The following is an 8,198-nucleotide window of genomic DNA, read 5'->3' on the forward strand; positions in this document are numbered from 1 at the left end:
TAAAATAAAATAAATAAAAAATTTAAAAAAGCTTTCCTGTGAAATCTATTGGTATAGTCATTATGAGGAAATAAATAGCAATGAGTTTTATTGAGACGACTCAGCTAGGTTTCTTCCTTCCATTTTCATTTCTGTTCACAGTGACAGCACGGTGTACGCACTCTGCACTCATCCCACGTGCCAGCATGGACACCTACCAATGGGCAGACTGGTCAGGCTGCCGTAACTTTAAAATAGCTCAACTGAAATCAGTAGCCATCTCTGTCTGGCTCCAGTTCGGACGCTCCGTGCTGGATCGATGCTTGCAGCCCAGGGCCCCATCCAGAGGTCTAGGCTGCACCACTGGGTTCTGTCGTCTTGCCAAGTCTACCCAGACTGCATTTGTTTCCTGTTTTTTGTTTTTAAATTCTTTAAAATATTACTGTATATTGCTACTGATAAATCCTTTAAGATCTGCGATATGGACAAAGAGAAAAATTACACACAAATAATAAAATTGGAAAAGATAAGCAGAATATGAGGAGAGTTACACTGACTCAGATTTCATTGAGGTATTCTTAAATTATATGTTTAGTGAAACAGTATTTTTAATATAAGTAAAATAACTCTAAATTTTAAAAAATCTACAAAAATTCTTCCTGAAAAACAGTGGAAACAGTAATATTTTTCGAATCTTCTGTCCCCCACCATCACCACTGCGAGGCTCCCCAGGCTCCGAGAGTCCTTCCCATGCAGCCCACAGCCAGTAGAAATCTCAGACGATGGCCTAAGTAGCTCCAGAATGCATTTGGAGTTGATACACAAAAACTTAGCATTCCAGCTCATACGATGGGAAGAGAGGAAAGCCAGGGCCAGGGCCAGGCGCATGTGCTCAGCTGCACATAGATTACCAGGTGTATTTTTCAATGATAGCAGAGGAGTTCAAAGTTGGATGACCGAAATTAATTACAAGGAAGAAAGAAAATGGAAATTATATAAGGAATTGTGTGCTTAGTTTAGACTTGGGGGAGTCTACTTTAAAAAAGAAAGAGGGACCAGGGAGATGGCTCAGTAGGACAAGCGCTTGACTGGCAAACCCAAGGATCTGAGTTCAATCCCCGGTTCCGCAAAAAAAGAAAGAGAACACAGAAATCCGAGAACATTTTTCAGTGAATCACCATGAGTTTGAACCCACACTGGGCTGCACACAGTCAGTTCAAGGCAATTCTGAGCTGCACAGTGAGACCTTGTCTCAAAAAAGTGCTCAGTGAGTATTCGATGATGTATAATGTAGACATTGTGTTGCATAGAGTCCTTCTATGAAATATCTTATAGTCTGATGGAAAAATATGAAAATTATATGGGTCTATGGGCCGGGGAGATAGCTCAGTAGAATAAGCACTTGCCTGGCAAGTGCAGGATCCTGAGTTCAATCCCCAGTACCAAAAAAAAAAAAAAAAAAAAAAAAAAAAAAAAAAAAAAAAAAAAAAAAAAAAAAAGGAAAGAAAAAAGAAAAAGAAAGAAAGAAATGAGTCTATAGTAAGGGTAGAATGACCAGGGAGAAAAAGCACAAAGCCTAAACTTCAGCTTCCAGAAGATTCACGACAACCGGAATGTTGTACACACCCATTTATTTCCTTTCTGTCCACAAATCTTCACCAAAGAAACCAAGTAATTTTATCCAAATAAGCTTTCATTATAAGAAAATAAGATAAATATACATGTAACCAAAGAGGGTAAGAAAATCTCAATTTATGAGTATTACCCCAGACATATATTACTCTTAAGTATTCTATTTTCTCTGAACATTGTGCTCACCATCAACCATCATTCCTCAAAGAGAGAATTCATTTATTCCCTTTCCTCTGTGTTTTCCTTTTCTCATTAGACTTTGAACTTCAGTGACTTGCACGTTTTGTGAATCCCATCAATTGGAAGGGCTCCTCAGAGATCAAGAGCCAGTTGTCCCCTCAGCGGGCTCCCTGCATAGCACAACACCCTAGTGACCCTACGCAGCGCACATCATAGCTGCAGCCGCAGCAAAGCCTTGTCACTGACACCCCTCCAGCCATCACCTTGTGGAGCAGGCAGAGACTGAAAATCTCCAGATTAAGCCTAGAGCTGTGTATCAGGTTATAGAAAGAACCATACACAAGAACTGGAAGAGTCAGGAAAACCCCTTGGCCCCCCATGAGGCGTGGGGCGAGTCCGTTGCAGTGAGCTTGGGGTGGGCATCCTCAGGGCCGTGGGGCGCTCTCAGGGCCGAGCGGCACCCAGTGAGAGGCTCAGGGAGATGGCGAGTGAAGCGTTACAGCTATAAAAGATATTTAACCAAACAGTTAAAACTTATCCTTGCAGCTGTAGAATAATTAAATAGTTCTGCCACACTTTACTTTTACTTTATTTAAGGAAAGATGCATTTTTGTCAGGAACACAAGGGGATCTTTTGGGTGCTAAAGATTGTAATTTTATTCATTTATTCTGTATTTTAAGGAAGGGTCTACAGGGTGCTCAGGGTCTCACTGCTAGATCAGACTCATAGTGATCCACCTGTTATAGCCTCCCAAGAGCTGGGATTACAGGAGTGTGCCACCACGCCCAGCCTCAATTGCTGTCTCAGCACGCCCCAGATGCGAGACCAACACAACCGGCCTGGGGATCGAACCCCTGACCCCTGTGCTTACTTGCAGGTGCTTTAATCCACTGAGCTATTTGGCCGGCCCTAAAATGGTAATTTCAGACAATGGTTTGCTAGCATTTATTGAGCATTTACTAAATACTTAACAATGGGAAAGCCCTAGGAAACAATGAGAGCGGGGGAGTTTTCAGACAGTCATCGCAGAACACGTTGGGTGTGGGCTAACACTGCTGTTTGTGATCACTGATGCATGCATTCTCCACTCACAGAAGTTTTTGACGTAAAAAGAACGAAAAGTAGCACACCTTGTGACAGCAGCTTTCATATTTTATCTATGGTCTTCCACATTCTGAGGCTCTTCTTTTTAATCATCTTTTTAGAGAGATGATTTGCTCATAACCACATCGCCTATTTTAAGTGTTGCGTACGTTCTGATCAGCGCAGACACCACCGCAACCGCCGCTGCAATCACTCTCAGTTTATCTTAAAATGACTCCTATCGGGACCGCTTCATTGAAGGGGACACGGTAATGACTGTGGAGCGGGGCACTTACACATCAGCACTCCCTCCTGACTTGCTAAGTAGAGTCATTATGCAAAGTGAGTAACTCTAAGGGTGCAGAAATCCTCAACAGCCTGGCTCCTACTTGTGGGCTGAAAATTAGGCATAAGAAGGCCAATTGCCAGATAATGCCGCTGCGCTGAAACTTGTGTACAAACTGAAAGGTTGAAGAGCACGCTTTCAGCACCAGCGCGCCGTGCCAGGGGAAGCCTCTGCCCTCGGCGTGGTGCAGGGCAGCCCGGCGGCGGCCTGCTCGCGGCCTCTCAGCATTCTTCTCACGCTCAGCCCGCAGACAAGTGCATCGTCCCGGCCTGAGTGTCCGCTTCACCGACACATTCCAAGCTGCTGTGGCTCCGGGAATCCAAACTGGAGCCTGATGACAGATAACTGAAATCTTTTAGGAGAACTCTGAGAGGGAAAAAAAAGAAGGAAGGAAGAAGAAACTGGAGCTTCACATCAACCGACACTGTGTTGTCAGCTACTTTAGCTGCCTGCGAAACACAATTCTTCGGAGTGGAAGAAGTTTCAGTGATAACCTTGTTGAGAAGCGATAGCAAAGGACAAAGGTGTCGCTTTCCAATGTGTAACTTGGTACTATCGGCCTCTTAATTTCTCTACCACTTTAACTCTGAAAATTGCTGCAGTATGAGTACCCCTTCTATGCATGGCCAATTGATTGGAAGGCACAAGAATGAATATATATAATCTCATCAATAGAAACTACATAAAATATTGTGTAGGGATCAACCACCCTAAAAGTACTTATTAAATGGGAAAGCTGTATTTCCTGAGTTGTCTTAAATTACATATTAATCTCTACTCCTTTTTGTTCTGCCACTTGCCATTTGAAATGCCTAGTTTTTTTGTTTTTGTTTGGTTGGGTTTTTGTTTTTTTTTTTTTTTTTTGGAGGTTATTATAATGCAGATATTATTAAATAGCAATTCTAAAAAGTCATGTCACAATTTAACAGCCCTAGTGGAAGAGATAAATGGTCCCCAGGACTTAACGCTTGTGATCAGGTAAAAATGAATGGTTAATGGCTAATGCATCTACCTTGATTAAAGGCTCGTGTGATGTGTACATTTTTGCCTCTTCAATTTTGTTTTTCTCTATTGTTGCCTCCAAAATGATTTTTTAAATATTATCTCTACAACTTCTGAAAACTGAACAGAAAAATATAATCATATAATAATATAAGATAATCATTTTCTGTCAAAGTACATTTACTTTTAAATTTAGATTCAGGTTTGCACGTCCCAAACTTCCATTACGAATGACTGGCCTCTTATAATTTTTCACGTAAGTATTCACCTCTTATAATTTTGAAATGATAAACATCTTGGTTTCTTTTTTAAAAAAGAACTTCAATTTTAAGTTCAAAGTATAAAGACTTAGCAGCACAATTTGTAATAGCCAGAACTTGGAAACAACCAAAATGCCCGTCACATGTGGAATGGTTGAAAAAGATGTGGTACTTTTATATAATGGAGTACTACTCAGCTATAAAGAATGATAAACTTAAAGCCTTCATATTTAAGTGGATGCCCCTTGAAGATATACTTATTAGTGAAATAAACCAGACCCACATCTGTAAATATCATATTGTCTCCCTAATATAAGGACTTACAATTCCGTATATGACTAGGTTTCTAAATTTTTTTGTAAAAATATTTAAATGCTTATTTCTACTTTTACATAATTATTTTTCCTTCATATTCTGTAAGGACTTAAAGTTCAACATATCAATATCTGATGGAAAATACCTGTTCCAAAATATAACAAAATGTTTGATATTTCTACAGATAGGATAAACCATACTGCATATATTACAGGTTAATAATTAGCTTCTCTTCTGGAGGGTTAACAACCTAAGTTAGCAGATCAAAATTTGGAGAAAAAGAAAGGCTACAAGATCAGCCAACATTTTGGCCCTAGCCTTTCAAGGTTAGTGAAGACTCGGGACATAGGAGAACCTGTACTGTAACAACACGTAACTCAGTTGTGCTCCAAATGTTCTGATAAAGAAGATTAGGGAGCCACAGAGGAATGTGTTCGAGGATCTAAAGTGAGCCTGGGGAGAGTCACATGGAGAGAAAAAACATTTTCTCAAGCTTTCACAGAGAGCAAATTGGTCAAGCAATGACCGTGACACATCCTCATGTCAGACACTGACAAAAGAATGTACAAAAGATGGTACAGGGCTACAGGATAAATCCTGAGAGTACTTGGCTGACCTTATCAGATATAAAAGTTACAATTCTGGGTATATAGGTCTTGCTATATCTTGGTCTTAACCATCCAGTAGAAAAGTATAAAAATGAGGTACATAAAGTAAATCCATATTAATACGATGAGCTGTAAAAGGCTCAAGTCAATAACTTCTGAGGATAACCCACTAATATTATAGACTGCTAGACAGTATTAGATGTTTAGTTGAATTCAAACACTTATAGTATTTAGATGCCAATAGAATATCCACCTCTGACAGGACAAAAAAATAAATAATTAAAAAATTTTTTAAAAAGAAAAAAAATGGAAAAAAAAAAACAAAGTATAAAGACTAAGATTGTCTTATAATAACATGTTTTAAAAAATCAAAGTCCAGGGGCTGGGGAGATGGCTCAGTAGAATAAGCACTTCCCTGACAAGTGCAAGGGCCTAAATTCAAACCCTGGTTCTGAAAAAAAAAAGTGCAGAAATTGTAAAACATTTTTATTAAGAAACAAATAGCAATGGAACAGTTTCACAACCGATTACTAGCACATCTTCAGTAATTAATACATTGCATATTGTTGTCTTAGTGGTTATTCATTGTACAAGATGCGGACCTGATATCCTGTCTCAAACACTGTTAAAACAAATCATTCTATTCATTAAGAGAATGTAACTATATATCTATCCTAACCACTTTGAATACACAGTTACAAAATCGACATTCATCTGTATACTCTATTTTTTCTAAGTTCCGTTATTGAATATTATAGGTGTGTAAACTCAGCAAAATATTCTAAAAGAGTCCAGTAGCCCATAATAGCATTGGGTCTTCTGTTTAACTGGCAATGTCAGAAATTATTGACCTGAGTCCCCCACAGCTCAACATAACAGCATGGCTTTACTTCCTATATTTCATCTAGTGTATTCATTTTCTATATTCTTTTCTAATGATTTTTTTACTTTACCTGCAATAGACAAAGTTACTCTGAGGATGCTTATCTGTTAGAATTAACTTTTATGGCAGAATAATTTTTCTTAAGAACTCAATTTTAATTATAATGCATGCTTGTTGTCTATCTAATACACCTAGGAGTTAACCTCTTTGAACATGAAATAAATTATAAGTAATGAACAGCAAGGATGATCTGCAGAGTGTCTTAATCTAACACCCGTGAAGGTGCACCACTTCTACCCACTCCAAAAAGTGCAACTACATCCCTAGCATGACTCTTTAATTCTAGAAGTGCAGCCAAAGAGAATTTTTAACTTCCCAAAGTAACAAAAGTACTTAAGAATTCTAACAATATTATGACAATGGTACCTGTCTTACTAAATTAATTTCATTATGAATTACTTCACTTACTCAGAAACTTAGTGATTAAAAAAACACATGGACAAACTATAAGGAAAGCATGACTTCATTTTAAATTATTTCCACTTGTCTTTGTTCCTGCCTATCTGTGATAGAGAATAGAGAGGGTTGTCTTGGAAAACTGGTGCACGCATATTGGTGGTGCAGCTTGGTTATTTTCAGTCCCATCACGAGAAGTCTGTCCTTTCATTCCTGGCATTTCTCCTTTATTTGGTTTGTATTTTTCACTTCATATGATGTTCTCAGGCTCTATCCCTCTTTCTGTAAATATGATTTCATTATTAAATGGTTAAATGATTAATGGTATTTAGTTTTTTGAGGGATCTCCATACTGGTTGTACTAGTTTACATTCCCACCAGCAACGTATGACAGTTCCTCTTCCCTGCGTTGTCTCTAATATTTAGTGCTCTTTGCTCTTTCCTATTTTTTAAGGTAGCTAGCATGACTGAGGTAGGAAGGAATCTCAAAATATGTTTGATTTGCATAGAGCACTTTTTATATACCTTTAGTCACTTTCAATTTTTCTTTTGAGAAGTATCTATTAAATTCATTTTCCCATTTATTAATGTAGTTATTTGGGGTTTTGGAGTTTCGCATCTTTAGCTCCTTGTGTGTTGAGATATTATCCCTCTTCCAGAAGAATAAATAGTAAAGATTTCTCTGATTTTAGCTCTTCACTGTGGATTATTTCTTTTGCTTTCTAAAGAGATGCAGTCTTTTTGTTGACTGTTGATAATATCTGTACTATTGAAATCCAACTCAGAATGTCATTGTCTCTATCTATGGTTACAAAAATGTATTTCCCCTTGTTCTCTTCCAGCAATCTCCGAGTTTCTGGCTCTTGATCTAGGTCTTCGATCCACTTTGGTTGGATTTCAGTGAGGGATGAGAGACAGGGGTCATGTTTCAAGCTTCAGTGTGTGGATATAGTTTTGCCAGCACTGTTTGTTAAAAAGCTTGTCTTTTCTTCAGTGTACCTTTTTAGACACTTTCTCAAAAACCCCATGATAGAAGATGCCTGGGTTTGTTTCTGTGTGCCCTAGTCCATTTCATTTGTCTGACACACGCTTTTGTGCTAGTACCACGTTGCTTTGTCGCTACGGCTTTGTAGAACAAATTAGTCAGGCATGGTGATGCTGGAGGTATTGCTGTTTCTCAGGATTGTTATAGTTATTCTACATCTTTTCAGCTTCCATTAATTTCCACAACTTTTTTTCTAGTTCTTTGAAGAATGTCATTGGTATTTTAATAGAAATTGTTCTGCACCTATAAATTTTTTAATATGACTCTTCATGAATTCTGCTATGAACTCAGGTCATTCTATTTTCTAGTGTCTGTCTCAATTTCATTCTTCAATGTTCTGTAATTTTCATTATAGGGTTCTAGAAGGTTGATTCACAGGTATTTTTTTGAAGCCACTGCAGATGAGAT

This window comes from Octodon degus, unplaced genomic scaffold (assembly GCF_000260255.1).
Source record: "Octodon degus isolate 3935 unplaced genomic scaffold, OctDeg1.0 scaffold00248, whole genome shotgun sequence".
NCBI lineage: Eukaryota > Metazoa > Chordata > Mammalia > Rodentia > Octodontidae > Octodon > Octodon degus.